Source organism: Melospiza georgiana, chromosome 9 (genome assembly GCF_028018845.1).
Source record: "Melospiza georgiana isolate bMelGeo1 chromosome 9, bMelGeo1.pri, whole genome shotgun sequence".
NCBI lineage: Eukaryota > Metazoa > Chordata > Aves > Passeriformes > Passerellidae > Melospiza > Melospiza georgiana.
In genome coordinates, this window is record NC_080438.1 from 14,441,056 (window position 1) to 14,455,212 (window position 14,157).

Consider the following 14,157-nt stretch of genomic DNA (forward strand, 5'->3'; position numbering starts at 1 on the left):
TTCCATGGGATAGATAAGCTAAACTTGCTAGGGGGAATGCAGAAGGAAGCTACAGCAGTATGTTAGCATCTAGAATTTCAAAGAACGCCATTAACTGGTTAATTCACATATTTCTTTTGCTAAATTATGATCTCTCTACTCCTCCAGAAGGTTTCTGGATAATTTTGAATACAGGAGTTGGAGTTAAAAAAACCACAACATGCTTTTATTCCCCAAACTGATAGCTATAATGGCCACTATAAAAGAAACAGCATTTACCAGGAGTTACAGCAAAGCACATGGTGAGACATTCACCCTCCCCTCATATGGAGGAAATAAAATGCACAAGGCATGAGACCGGAAATTGTTAGCAAACTGTCGGCATTTAAAGACAGGCATTGACCATTATATTAGTTTTAAATTGCAGGAAAATACTACACTACACAATTACAGTACTATAAACATTGAATGAAAACCAGTTAGTTTTGCTAAAGTAGGAGTATAAACAGCAGTCACTCTTATTGGTTTATTGAACATATTTTGGGGCCCATTCCAGCTGTCTTTATTAGCTCTAATGCAAATGATTTTGCACTGCTATTTTGCCAAGCTCTGGTAGCTGTACTGCTGCAAACAGAGCCTGCTGCTTTGTGTCTGCTGGAGACTTACTGACAAATATGATAAAGGATACATAAAATGAGTAACAATAGAGAACTGGCACCATACAGGAAAAGGAAAACTAACAGAGGGAAATTATACCGTAGGGGTAGGAGCTGGTACGGTTTTGTGCATGTAAATCAAAAGCATACAAGTTTAAAACCAGATACATACCAGGAGTTTCTCTGGTCATTCCCCAGCAGGGTGGGCAGAGCTGGTCATGGCCCTGCAGCTGCATCCCCTGGGACCTGTCCACCTGCCTGGAAGGGTGAAAGATGCAGGGCTGACAGACCCCACCAAGGACTGGGGCTAGGCAAGAGCAGGAACAGTCTCATGGAGATGGGAGCAGGCTGGACCAGGACAAGTGTGTGAGAGGAAGGAGAGCTTCTGGCATAAGAGAAGGTCTGCAAAGACATAAGGACTGCATTTTACCCAAAGAAAAACTTCTGACTTTGGAGGCATTCTGCACAGGAGAGGTATAAACTCCTCTGAATAGAGCTAGGGAATGACTGAGGAATATGGCTGCAGAAATAAGTATGAGGTAGAAAGTAAAGCAAATTAAAAGGAGAAGGCATTGATTGGGATCTGAGGAAAAGGGCCAGTCATATTTTGTGGGTGAACAGAATTGATCATGTCAGATATTTACTGTGGCTCAATTTTTAGTAAGAAGCATCAATTGACTACATGGTGAGAAATTCCCTGAAGCAGAGGAGGCTTCAAAACTAGGATAATGTGCGGGGGAAAGAGCTGTGGACAACTGAGTCTGAAAATGGGATTTCCAGCCCAGGACAGCAGTGGGTGTTTTCATTACAGCACCAGCACAGGTAACAAAACATTGGATTGTCAGCTGAGAAACTTGGGGAATCTGAGCGCTGGTGCAATGGCAGTGCAAGAGCTATACCTTCATGGTGCACTTGTGGAAACACCCAACTGAATATTGTGATATATTGTGAACATATCACAATATTCAATTCCTAAACAAACCCTGCCAGCAAGCATCAGAGACTGAGTGAATAGCTTGTGGGGACAAACAGAGCAGAAGTACTGTGACCAGAACTAGAGAAAATCTCAAGGAGGAAAACATATTTTTAGTTAAATACAGAACAATATAAGTGACAGTGATATCTAGGGAAATGTTTTAATAGAAAAACAATAAATACTTATGGTATTAGATACAATGAGGCCAAGATACCTGCAGGCTTTAGATAAAATGCAGCAAGAAATAAAACTCATTTCAATCTCACCTCTCACAGCAGTTGCAGAACATGGACTGTGCCTCCTCCACATAATGGCAAACTGTTTAGGAAAAAAATTAAGTCTAGATTTCCACAGAATAAATACACCAGAATAATATTCTGCATTTCAATACCTTAAATTGGATAAACAATACCCCACGGGTAGAATCTTTAAAAGACCATTCCTGCAGAAGATGAAATCTAGAAAACAGTTTTAATTAAATCTTTCCAATGACTTCATAAAAACCCAGGCACAGCAGCAGTGCTGTGTGCAGTACCTCCACAGCAGGTCTGAGCTATACAGTCCAAAATGAAGGAGGAGTCCCAGTATTACCTTTTGTTTTTTTCCCCTAGGTATGCACACAGAAACACATCATTAGCTCAAAACCAAGGCACAAATGAGAGACGTGATCAGAGAATTACATCTGTTCATGGCAGCACAGAGAGCAGTGCCATGGGCCAAGGGCAGTTGCTGGAGGGGAGCAGTGCTGCATCAGGTGTTTGATGCCTCTCAATTCAGAGGGAACTGCTGCCTGCTGGTGGGTGATTAACACCAGCATTTTTTCAGCATAATGTAAGTAAGGAATGTTTTAGGTGGCGCAGCAATATCTACCAGGCATGGTATTTGCAGAGGGATAATGGAGCAAAAACCCCTCTTGTGAAGGTGTGAAGAACCTCTGCTGCAGCCACAGACACTGCTGGGCAGGCATCACTCCCCTCCTACAGCAAGCACTCCTCAGCACCAGGAACCCCTGGATGAGCCCAAACCTGCATGCAGAGAACCATGTGGTGAGCTGGGAGGAGCCACAGGCACTTGAGGCCATGTTCCTGTTGGGCAGCAAGGCAGGAGCAGGAGGGTGAGACCCACAGAGTGCCTACAGGGTCAGAGACACACAGCACATCAGCACGAAGGTGCTCAGGATGAACAGCACCACTTGCTTAGAGTTCAGCTGAAAACATAACCCCCTCTCCCCCCCCCCCCCCCCCCCCATATTAGCACAGAATTTCTGTACCCCTGTCATACCCACAAAACACTGGCAATCACAACAGGCTGGGTAAGGGCTGACTGGCCATTCTGAGACTGGAAATCACCCTAAAGCTCTGTGCCATATGTATGGATGATGAGCTAAACCAAGAGCAGAGGATGTACTTGAGAAGAAAACAACAAACAACGAAACATTACCTTGGAGGAAAAATCTGATAAGCAACCTAAACCAAAACAGTGCCCAGCCCCATCAAACCACAAGTTTGTTGACGATTCCCTGCCTCCTGTTACAACAGCTATGTTTATTCACATATTGTGCTTTTTAAGCTGTACATTCAGCCAGTACAGCTCAGTGTAGCTCCCCTGCCACCACAGTACTGTAAGGCTGCAAACATGACTTCAGCAAGGTAAGATCAATTTACACACACTAAGAAAGCATTCAAAAATTAGTGCAACTAATCTCCTGGTTTCACTTGACAGGAGGTAAATTATTGATCTTTGCAATATGAAAGCACCAAAAAGAACAAACTCAGAACGGCACACTTTCATGTGCACCCTTGCCTCCTCTTGTCAAACTTAAAACAGTCATATCCAAAGAGCTGCAGGGAGATTTGAGAAACACATGTTCCCCCTGTACAATTTAATCATGGTGTGAGCAAAAGGCAGATGCTCCAAGAAGCCTGTGGTTGTATAAACAAGAAAAAGCATAACCTGAACCCATGGCACAAAACCAGGCTCACAGAAATAACATGCAGAAGACTGGCAGTTTAGGCTTTTGGAGTCTTTTCTTAGTCTTTAATACGCAATTGAGGATGTACAGCTCTGCAGCCTGGTACAGGCACCCATGCTTCTCACTCAAGGGACAAGTCTGTTTTATTAACCAAACTTCCTTTTTCCCCATTTTCCCCCCTCTCCTGGCAGCTCTCTACACTGCAACGCAAAGCAGAGCTCCCACAAAGGCACTGACAGGCTGACACTCCGTGGAGTGAAAGCCTCCTGCACAGCAGCCACCCCCCTCACACCTACCCACTTTCTTCCACATAACCACCACAAAATTGTGGCATGAGAATTTCCACCCCCAATAGGCAATATATAAGAGAGGAACACAAAATATCCCTACTAACAGTCCCCAGTATTTTCCCTACTTCTTCACTGTCATCATTATGGAAAAATGAGCAATTCCTCCTGGACAGGTCATTGCCCCTGGACCCAAAACACACAGCATTACATCAGGCTACAGAAAGTGCTGTGATGAAGGTTAACATCTGCTGATATTAGTGAAATTTTGCTACTCTTCCATTCTGTATACCATGTGCACTGATTCATTATATGGATGAAACAGATTGAATGGTCTGAGCACAGGAAAGGTTTTCATTGAAGACACTGAAATTATATTTTTCTTTTTTAATTTTGTCTATTTTTTAAGCCTGAAAACTCTAGGTCACACCTAACCTTTTTGTCTAACACAGCACTGTGGCTTTCCAATGTATTTCAGTAGGAGTCTCACAGCTTCCACCAGGTACATCCCACTCTTCACAAAGCTTCTAACAGCAGAAGTGTTCCCAAATTTTGTGTCAAACTGCAGTTGTATTTAGCATGGCATATTCAACTGCATCTCCCAAAAATTATCCTACTCTCTTTGCTGGAAAGCTTTTGGCCCTACCCTGTAAGGAGAAAGGTTACCCTGCATATTCTGGCTTTGAGCAAAGTTTAAGCACAGGATGATGGAGAACCCCAGTGTATTGCTATGACAAGATCCTTTTTCAAAATGCATTCAAGAGTGAATTTTGCATTCTGCTGAAACATGGCACATCACAGAGCACAGACACAATTTCATGGGCAAACCATACCACTGAGGACTTGGCTTAATATTTATCCTAATAATTCCCTGTATTTTCTCTCATTCTTGTCTCATCTAAGATGATGAATAATTTCTCTGTCTTTTCCACTGTTTTATCTCAGAGGTGCTATTGATTAGGAATAGGTCCTTTAGTCTTTCCAGTTCTACGATCTGGTATAATTTTAATCATGTTATTTTTTTCTGCTGTATTCTGTAGTACTGCTTTCTCCTCCTGCCTCTTCACCTTCCTTTCAAAGGCTGGAAATGAGTGAGATGAAAGTTAATGGTCCTCTACTTACCCTGGTACTTCTGCTAGCTTTTAACTTCAATACTGGTGGTAGTTCACATCTAACCACTACACCATTTCTGCCTATTTTGCCTTCAACATGCTCATGTTAACCTGCAAAGATGGTTCTAAAATGAGTTCTGCTCTAAACATCCTTAGAATGTCATGCTAGTGACATTCCCCCTTTGTTTTAGGGGAATTTATAGCAACATTGTTCATTATTATTCTGTCAGCTCATCCCTTAGCAAAAGTTTCGCTGCAGCCCCACTGGAAAGACTAATATATATATATATGTATCTTTTTTTTTATACTGTGTTTATGTATTTACAGGAGGAATACTATAGGCCACCAGTTTTTTATTCTTCTCTTGTTTTGCAGCATATTAAAGTTTTTCTTCTTTAATCTTGATTGCGTTACTTGATTATATCCCCCTTTCCTGGTATAATCACAATCCTTCCCATCTCCATCTCCCTTTACCCTCCGCTTCTTGTTACTATAGCAGTATTCACTCCTGTGAACTAGAGAGATGGAAACAGATGAAAGATAGACTTCTGTTTCCTTCTTTTTTTCTTATTATTTTATCAGAAGCTTATAATTTTCTCCAAAAATTGAGGTGTCACAGAGTACTGTCAAAGGCTAAGTAGTTTATCACATTTTCCCCACGATGCATTACAATTCACTTGCACGCTGTCTACTTTAAGCACTTCTTAAGTATTATTTTCTATGCTCTCAACAACATCATGAAATGACAGCAGCATCTTCAGCAGACAGGTTATCTCAGCAGCCAGTGGTTTGCACTCTCGGTGCAGCTCTGTATCAAGTGATGTCCTGTGTTGTACATCCCATCCCAACCTGGATGTGCCGCACTGAGCCTCGCTGCAGTGCACAAAATCATGGAGAAGGGTAATTCCTTTTGGGAACCCCCCCTTGTTTCCCTGCAGTCAGTAAGTGCAGCAGCTCACGGGTGCAGCATTTCAGCCACTGGGCACGCTGCCACAGAAGCAGCAGGAAGAGTCTCTTGCTCCAGACCATTCAAATCACTGCATTCCCGCCACTGATGCTGTAAGCGCCGCTTCAGTGCGCTGCACTCTGCTGCAAGCACAGGGTGGGAAAATGCACCTCAACCATGTGCCCAGCAGGGATTTGTTGATTGCTATTTGCAGCAGAAAGCTGTTATTTGCTTCAGCCATCAACCACAAATTAGCATGGTCACATCATAGGCAAACTCTTGCTTACCCAGAGGTTTTACATCCTTTCTGAAAGGGAAATGGCTTCACATGTGCTATTGTCCTGCTGCCTCCCAGGTACCCTTTAGACTACAGTTCATTTTAGCCAAGTGTCTTTCTGCTGGCAAGAACAAGGAAAGAAGGGAAGAATTAACAATAAGATCATATGATTATGTCCAATGATTTAGAGTTGATATTAAATCATCAGTAGCATTAGAATCACTGTAGTTTCTGCAGTATACATATACATGATACATGCAGGTTACCACAGACAATCCTGAATAGTACCTCTATCTAATAAAAGTTTGATATACATTGTAGTTAGCCTTAGTATGGTAATTTAACCTGTAAAAGTTCTGAACTTCTGCTCTAGGAATTACATGAAAGTGCAAATAACCAACTTGCATCTGGAAAATAATTTAGCACTGAAAGCTATCATAATTGTTTCTAGTATCCATAAGAGATAGCAAAAGAAAAGATTGCCAGGGGGAAGGCTCTCCTCATGCTTCCATTAGTTTCAGAGAACTAATATTCCAGCTCTGAGTTCCACAGAACTCAGACAAATTAATTTTGGTGTTGGTGCAAAGGGTTTGGCTTTAGAGGCTTTCTATATGGAAATGCAGGTCTTGCTCACTACAGCACTAATGAGAAGTAGAAAATTCAATAATGCATAGGTGCAATTGGGCAAAATAGTTTATTTTAGTGCCTTCTGCATGGTACAAAAAAACTCATTCTTTGCTAATCAAATACAAAAAGTAAATCTTTTGTGGTGGACTCAGGGCTACTGTCAACAGGGGAGAAAAGACCTGCCATGGCAGCTACATGTGGGGAGATGCTGCATCCTGGCAGGGCCTGGAAGCACCAACTGTAGAGCTCCATCTAATGGAAACCCTCACGGAATGTCTTTAAAATCTTCACACAGGAAGGCAAGTAGGTAATACAGGTAGCTTTGCTTACGCACTTTTCAAGGGTTTGCTGCACCAATTCCACAGAGGTTTTACTACACACAAAGACTACTTTGTGTGTAATGGTAAGAATATCCATATGAAAGCAGGTCAACCAGCAGCTGGAGGACAGCTTGATGAATTACAGAAGGTTTTATGACATCTTTTTAATTTGATTTTTTATTTCTAAAGAAGAATTTTCTGGTGTGACAAGTACAAGCCAACTATTAACTATTAAACAAAAGGGAGAATATTTTGGTTAACAGTCTTTTACTCTCTTTTTGAATGTCAGCACATGTCCCCCTGGCAGATTCCATAAATTCAAGAGCTACCAGATGGCTGTGTAACAGCAATGCCCAAAATACACTCTAGAAATTAGAGAATCACAACAGAAGACAATGACTGGGTCGCTAAGAAACAGGAACAACATCTACTCTCAGTCATCACTTCCATTAGGTGGACAGAGCAATTTAAAACAGCTCCAGGAATGGCACATCTCCCACCTAGAAGAGAGTGGAGAACAGCCTGCCCCAGTGCGATGCAACACAGCAGCATACTGCAGATACAGTTGAAATGTACATATTTTAGAAGAGCCGATTTTAAAATCAAGGTAGTGGAAGCGAATAGAAAATGACAAGAATAATTTTCTTGCAGCATTTGCCTCTGGGAATGATTTATCTCCACACACAATGCTCAGCTGAGTTTTGAAACTTCTACACAGGATTTTTCTTTTTTTTTTTTTTTTAACTAGGTATTTTACATATCCCCTTTTCCAAATCTATACTCAGTTTCTTTTATGATTATAGGGTTTGGGGATTTTTATTTTTTTTCTATATTCAGTTACTTTCCCACTTAAAAGCAGTGTTACAAGAAGTGTCCTCAGTTACAGGTGTGCAATTCAGTCATCAGGGATATGTAGATAAAAATTATTCACAGTTTCAATTTCCCCCCATCTAGTGAGTTGCTGCTGCACAAATTCTTGCCTGACAATGGTATTTTTATGAAAACTTAACTCCCATCAACAAGGCGTCATTGATTTAGGAAGCGTGGTCTAAGCGAATATTTATATTCTGAATTTCTGAGAAAAGAAAATGTTACCCAGGAAAAACGTAGACGCTCGCATGAAGCATTCTCTGCAAGAGGGCAGCAGAACACGACTTCAGTCAGACACCGCAGCTTTTACATAAAAGAATTTCAGAGGTGCGAACAGCAGGGCACTGAGTGCTGAGAGAGGCAGGGATCTGGGGCTGCTCCCTGTGAATAGGACAGTGCTACAGGCTGGAGCCTTCACGGTGCACCAGCACATGTTTACAAGAAGATCTCAGGCTTGTAAACAGCAGGGCTTTAAGCAAGCAGAGAAGAGTTTGTGTTCCCGAGAAGAGAATGCAGCACAAAATGTCCTGCTTCTTCACAGAGTCACCCCGCTTGCAGCTGTCTAAAATTAGAGACACAGCCATTGTTCCAATGGATAATCAGGGCATCTCTTGACAGCCTGAGGGTTGGTACAATTCAGCATGTCAGTTTAGCTGCACTGAAAATCTGAAAAGGCCAAATTACAGGGGTTTTTTTCTGTATTGCTTTATGAAGATACAAACAATATCAACAGGATTAATTTGATGATGAGATTAAAAACATGTTAATGCCTTTTAATGAGATCAATTGTGTTCAAAAAAAAAATGGAACTATATGAGGAGGGAGTATGGGAAGTTGGTTTAATGTGAGTACAAAATTCGGTGCCCATGAAAGATTTCTTGGTAAATTTTTAAAATTCCCTTTAATCTCCACACAGTAGAGCCTGGAAGTCCATTAAGGAAAAAATTACAGTATTCCAGTTTTGAAATTAGAAGGCACCACAGTAAATAATGTTCCTTCATCAGTGTCTGACAGGCAATTTACAGTAATCCCACATTTCTGAAGAAACAATGCTGAGAGAGCAACACCAGAAATAAGCACACTGAGGCAGAGCCCCTGCTAATGGCAGGTACCTGCTGAAGTTCTAGAAATGTGCCCAGCACGGCACAGTTCCACTTTGCTTGAATTCACCAGAAATGGCTCTGCCTCCACTTTGCTATCCAAGACACTGTCTCCAGAAAGAAAAATGGATGATTACAGAAGACACCACAGCAAAATGGTTGCAACCTAAAGAAACAAAACTGTGCAACCTAGGTTCAATAACAAAGAGGGAAAATAGTACTTGTTAAGCATGCCTCATAATCCTCAAAGTAATCATTAAGTATCACAAATTATTTAACAGCTTTCTAAATTTAATTATATAAGGTCTTCCAACAAAAATCCATGCCTTTGCAGTCCAAATCTGAATATGACATTCCAACAATGCATCAACTAGCCAAAAAATTACATTAAAAAGTGTAAGCAAGCCAGAGCCATTTTTCTTATCTATAGCAGTAATTTTTCTTTTCTCAGTACAACACGAGGTCTGCTGTCCATGTTATCATGAACACACTGGTTCAAAGTTTCACAAATGTTGATTCAAAGTTCAAGTAAGCACATCCTGTTCTGTATGATTTCAGATGATTACAACATTCAGAGTTTATTTTTCTCAGAATCCACTGAGTGCCCCCTCCACACCAAGGAACCTCAGAGGACTGCATAATTGAGATAATAGGCTTTCTAGCACACCCACCACTCTGCAAATACATGAGTATGATTTTTTTACTGCTATGACAAGGTTAATTTTTTCACACTGACTTCTAAACTTGCAATTTGACTGTGAACTGACATTTTAATAAGAACTTAACTGCATACCTGGCTCACCAACACACGTTCACATGTCCTACAGGTAGCAGAGCCTGGTGCACCAACACATTCCAGATTAACCGTCTGAATGTCCTGACTCAGCTGCACTGCAGCCGCCTTACTCTTAGCAGCAACCACCATCTCTAAAAGAAGTCTGACTGCTATGGACAAATGCCATGGGAGATGCTGCAGCACCTTCTCCCTCTACTTCAAAAGCCCAAGGAAGCTGCCTAGTCAAGCAGAAACGCAGCTGGCATCAAAGGCAGCTCTCTGCAGAGCACCAGCAGAGCCCGTGCAGCTCCCCAGCCCTGCAGAGCAGCAGCTGCACCCTCCCATCCGTGCTGCCACCAGCTCAGAGCCCACCAGCACGCACAGCGCTCCAGGAGCCATCCTGCCAAAAGCAGGGTCTGTCATCTGCCTTCCTTTCTACACCACCAGAAAGTGCCTGTGCACATGAGGAGGAACAGAAAATTATTCCCCTCAAGTGCCTGGGTGGAAAGAAGACGTTATTCCGTGGCCTCAGCTCTCTATTTTATAGCTGGCTTCAAATTACTGGTTTTTAGGTAATCTCCTTCATTTCCACCAAACACATCCCATGCCATTTTTATAGCCTATGCTCCTCTCCTCAGTCCTATACCATTCCCTATCCTGGCTACAACTGTACCAGTGTGGTATTTTGCATCATTTTAATGCTGTATTTCTTTCTAACTATCTTGGACGCCTCCTTCTTACTGCTTAGGACTGCTCCAGCCTGATGAAGGCAAACAGGATTACTCAGGATAATTAACATTTCTATAGGGCACTGACAATTGCACACAGATTTGAAACCGAGGATACAAAAGAGCAACATCAATTACAATGCTAGGAGGATTCTCATTCATTATCGTGTTTACTTGCAAACACAAAATTAGTGATGCCTGGATTAAGATTAGAAACAACATAAACTACTATCAGTCAAAAAAAATCCTTTCAAGCGTATTTTACACAACACATGCAGTACCTCTTAAGATATGAAAAATGATGCTATCAAAGACACTCTAATGGAGGGAATCTTTTTCTCTAAGAGTAGAAATATATAGAGAGAATTGAGAAAAAGGTTTATCATAATTTATTTAGATTTCTTGCTAGTAATATACATTTTAAAAGAAGAGGCATAACAAGCTGTAAACCAAGATATAATAGTTAAATAAAACTGCAAATTTCAGCTTCATAATTTTGAATATTAAAAAAATAAGTAAAAAATGGATCATAAACAGTTTCTCTTGTTTAATAAAACTGTTTCTGAATTACAAAATTACACTTAATTGTTTGGAGCCAATTTAAAAGATAATTTTGCCATATGCCAGAGGTCATGAGATGAAGCTAGTACATGAAAGACATCAAAGTTGTACTTCAGCTCTACAAAGGATCATTTTTCCTTGATCAAAACCTGAAGGTGATTGTAAGGAAAAAAACCCTGCCATAATTAGTAGCATTTAGTAAGTCAGAACCAACAAGAGCCAAGTAAATTCTTTAAACAGAATTCAACCATCTTTGGAGTCACAACCACCCAACTCTAAGTCCCAGGGAAGACCCATTTACTCACTCTGAAACGGTTCTCATAACCCAGACAAATTCTTGGCTGTTGCAGACTCCTATCCTGCCTGTCCTGGTTTCACCTACAACCAAGGCTGAAAACAAATACATCAATTTTTATCCTTCATACAGAATAATCAGAACCATCAAAGTCTTTCTTCACTTAAAGTCAATCCAAGGTACAAGATCCAGCTCTTTACTGCTCTTACAACCTGAGACCATGATGTCCTTGGGTTTCCAAGACTGAGGGGGTAAAAGAAGCCAAACCAAAATCAACACCAACAAGCCATTATTTTTTCTCAGTTTTTTTTTTTTTTTGTGTCCCTGAAAATGCAAACCTGCTTGTCTCCTGATCTAAGTCTATGCAAAACCAAAAACATCAGGTCTCCAGCCTTTGCTAGGGGTCATTGACTTGCCTGTATTCATGATGCAAGTAATAACTTCTTCTTTATTATATTACACTAAACATCACAAAAGTGTGACCGAGACAGTGAAGTCAATAAATACAAGGAAAGCTATAAAGGGTCTCTGCACATAAAACAGACTTTGGTTTATCAGGCTAATAAGGACCCACTCAAAGCCTCCAGAGAGTTGTCGTACAAGGGTGCCCCAAATTCTGGTCCCCCAAATGCTGGCAACAAGGCTGCAAAACACTTTGAGAGGTACTGTTTTTACAGTATGATCCTAAATTACTTTCCTCATTTTAGGACAACAACAAGAGTAACAAAAGTCATTCACCAGACTAATTTTCAAGACAAAAGGAAACAACCTAATATTTTGGTTTTGGACTTACATTTAGATGATAACAATTTTTAAGTGAATACTAACAGAAACCGAGTTCTTTCTCACCTCTTCTTGTTTACAGTCTCATAAACTGGGATACCACACTACCAGTGTCATGCAGGATGTCATTTTTTCCTCTTGGCAAGTAAACATGTGAAAGAAAAGGCATTGCATTTTTAATGATAGTAACAGAGCTCGATAATGTAGTTTTTACCAGGTTCCAAAAGGACAGCTTCAGGTTTCTGATATACAGTACAATGTCTTTAAGATCCATGTGCATTTTTCCACCCTGCTGAGCACAGTTTAAAATGCAGAAGCAGCATATTTCAGTATTAGACTATTTCACAGTGCACATGAGTTCAAAACAGAAGAAATAACATTAAAAGCAGTGAAATCAATCAAATGAATTAGCTGAAAATAAAATTAGGGCATAAAACAACAGTAGGCCCAGGAATAGACAGGCTGTCTCCTCTTTTACTCTTGGGAGAGATTTCTTTTAGTATGGCTTCAGTCACTCACCCTGACATTTCCTTGGACTCCCCAGAGCCCCTTGCAAAGCTGGGTCAGGATTGAGCACTGAAGTTAGAAGATGCTTCTTAGCATTTACTTAGCAGTTAACAAGGGAAAACAGCCACCTTCTTAAAGCACAAGGTATCTGCATTTTGTGCAAATTTTCCTAATCTTTCATCTAATATATAACTAATTTTCAAGTACTTTTGCAATATTTTAATCTCAAGATGACATTCCATCAGGACTAGCTCTCATCCTTGATTCCTCCAGACTTCAGTGTTTCTCCTCTCCAGCACGCTGCCAGTACCAGACAGCTGCTTGGCTCCTGCTCCTAACTCAGTTCCCTTGATTTGAAATAATTTCTCCCTTTCTCCTCAGATATTATCGGCAATGATTGATGGTCAGGAGCTGCTCTGCTCCTACAGCAACTGGCAGCAGGCAGGGGGAGATAGGGCTGCTGCAGAGCCCCCAGCCTGAGGTTTCACCTGAAACCCAACACCAGGAGCAGTGATAGCCAGACCTTGAGGACAAGCAGCAAGGGATGTCTGCTGGCAGATCTCCATTTAAAAGCAAAAGCAAATTCACAGTGTGAAATTGGAGAGCTCCTTCCGGGCATAAGGAAAGTTTAGGTGTTTCCCCCACTTCACCAGGGTGCACACCCCATGGGTGGGGTGAAGTGTGAATCAGAAATACATATCATATTTGCGAAATATTATAGCAAAATACAGAGCATGTCACAAAAGGAAATAAAAATGAGAAAAGAAGTTATGCTTAAAGGCAGCCCTAAAGGGAGCAAACTTCTGGTTTTTTGTAGGAGGAATGAAAGGTTATTGCTCCTACATGACAAGAATAGCATTTTTTACATTCCCCTTTCCAATAACAGCAGCTAAATTCTCATAGGATTCAATGTTTACGCTCACAAAAATCAATTTTTCCCTTTTATTAAAAAATTATGTACAGTAAATTGCCACTACAACACAATCTACATTGTTTAACATACCCTGCTTTGATTTACTGTTCCATTCATAATCTGCTGATGATTAAGCTTCTCAGAAACAATCCAATAGCCTAAGTGATATCAAGTTGTTTGTTTTTAATCTGCTGAAAATCATCCTGTAGACAGATGCATTATTGAAGAATTACATTTTAATTTATTTTCACGCAGTGCCTGTGATGGGCATTTGGATTAACAGAGTACAATAATGCTTCTTTATGCCTGTATCTATTCAAATCAGAAATTACCTGCACACACTGTCTCTGATGGTGGTCAAAAACTGTACAAAGAACTGAGAATAGTGCTTCTTAATATCACACAGCCCTGCTGCTCATCAATGGGTCTTTTTCTGTTCTAATGCTTTTGTCATGTATATGAAAGTCATTATG

The 14,157-nt window shown here is 40.8% G+C and overlaps 1 protein-coding gene across 9 annotated transcripts in view; it reads right to left on the minus strand.

Annotated features, from left to right (window-relative positions):
• PTBP2 (polypyrimidine tract binding protein 2) overlaps positions 1 to 14,157 on the minus strand; it is a 242,079-nt gene that overhangs the window by 206,888 nt on the left and 21,034 nt on the right. For all 9 annotated transcript variants that reach the window (XR_009114814.1, XR_009114815.1, XR_009114816.1 and 6 more), the window contains exons 10-11: positions 1,878 to 1,929; positions 808 to 1,037 (exon numbers count right to left, since the gene is read on the minus strand). The gene's annotated coding sequence lies outside the window, so the exon portion shown is untranslated. The remainder of the gene's footprint in view (positions 1 to 807; positions 1,038 to 1,877; positions 1,930 to 14,157) is intronic.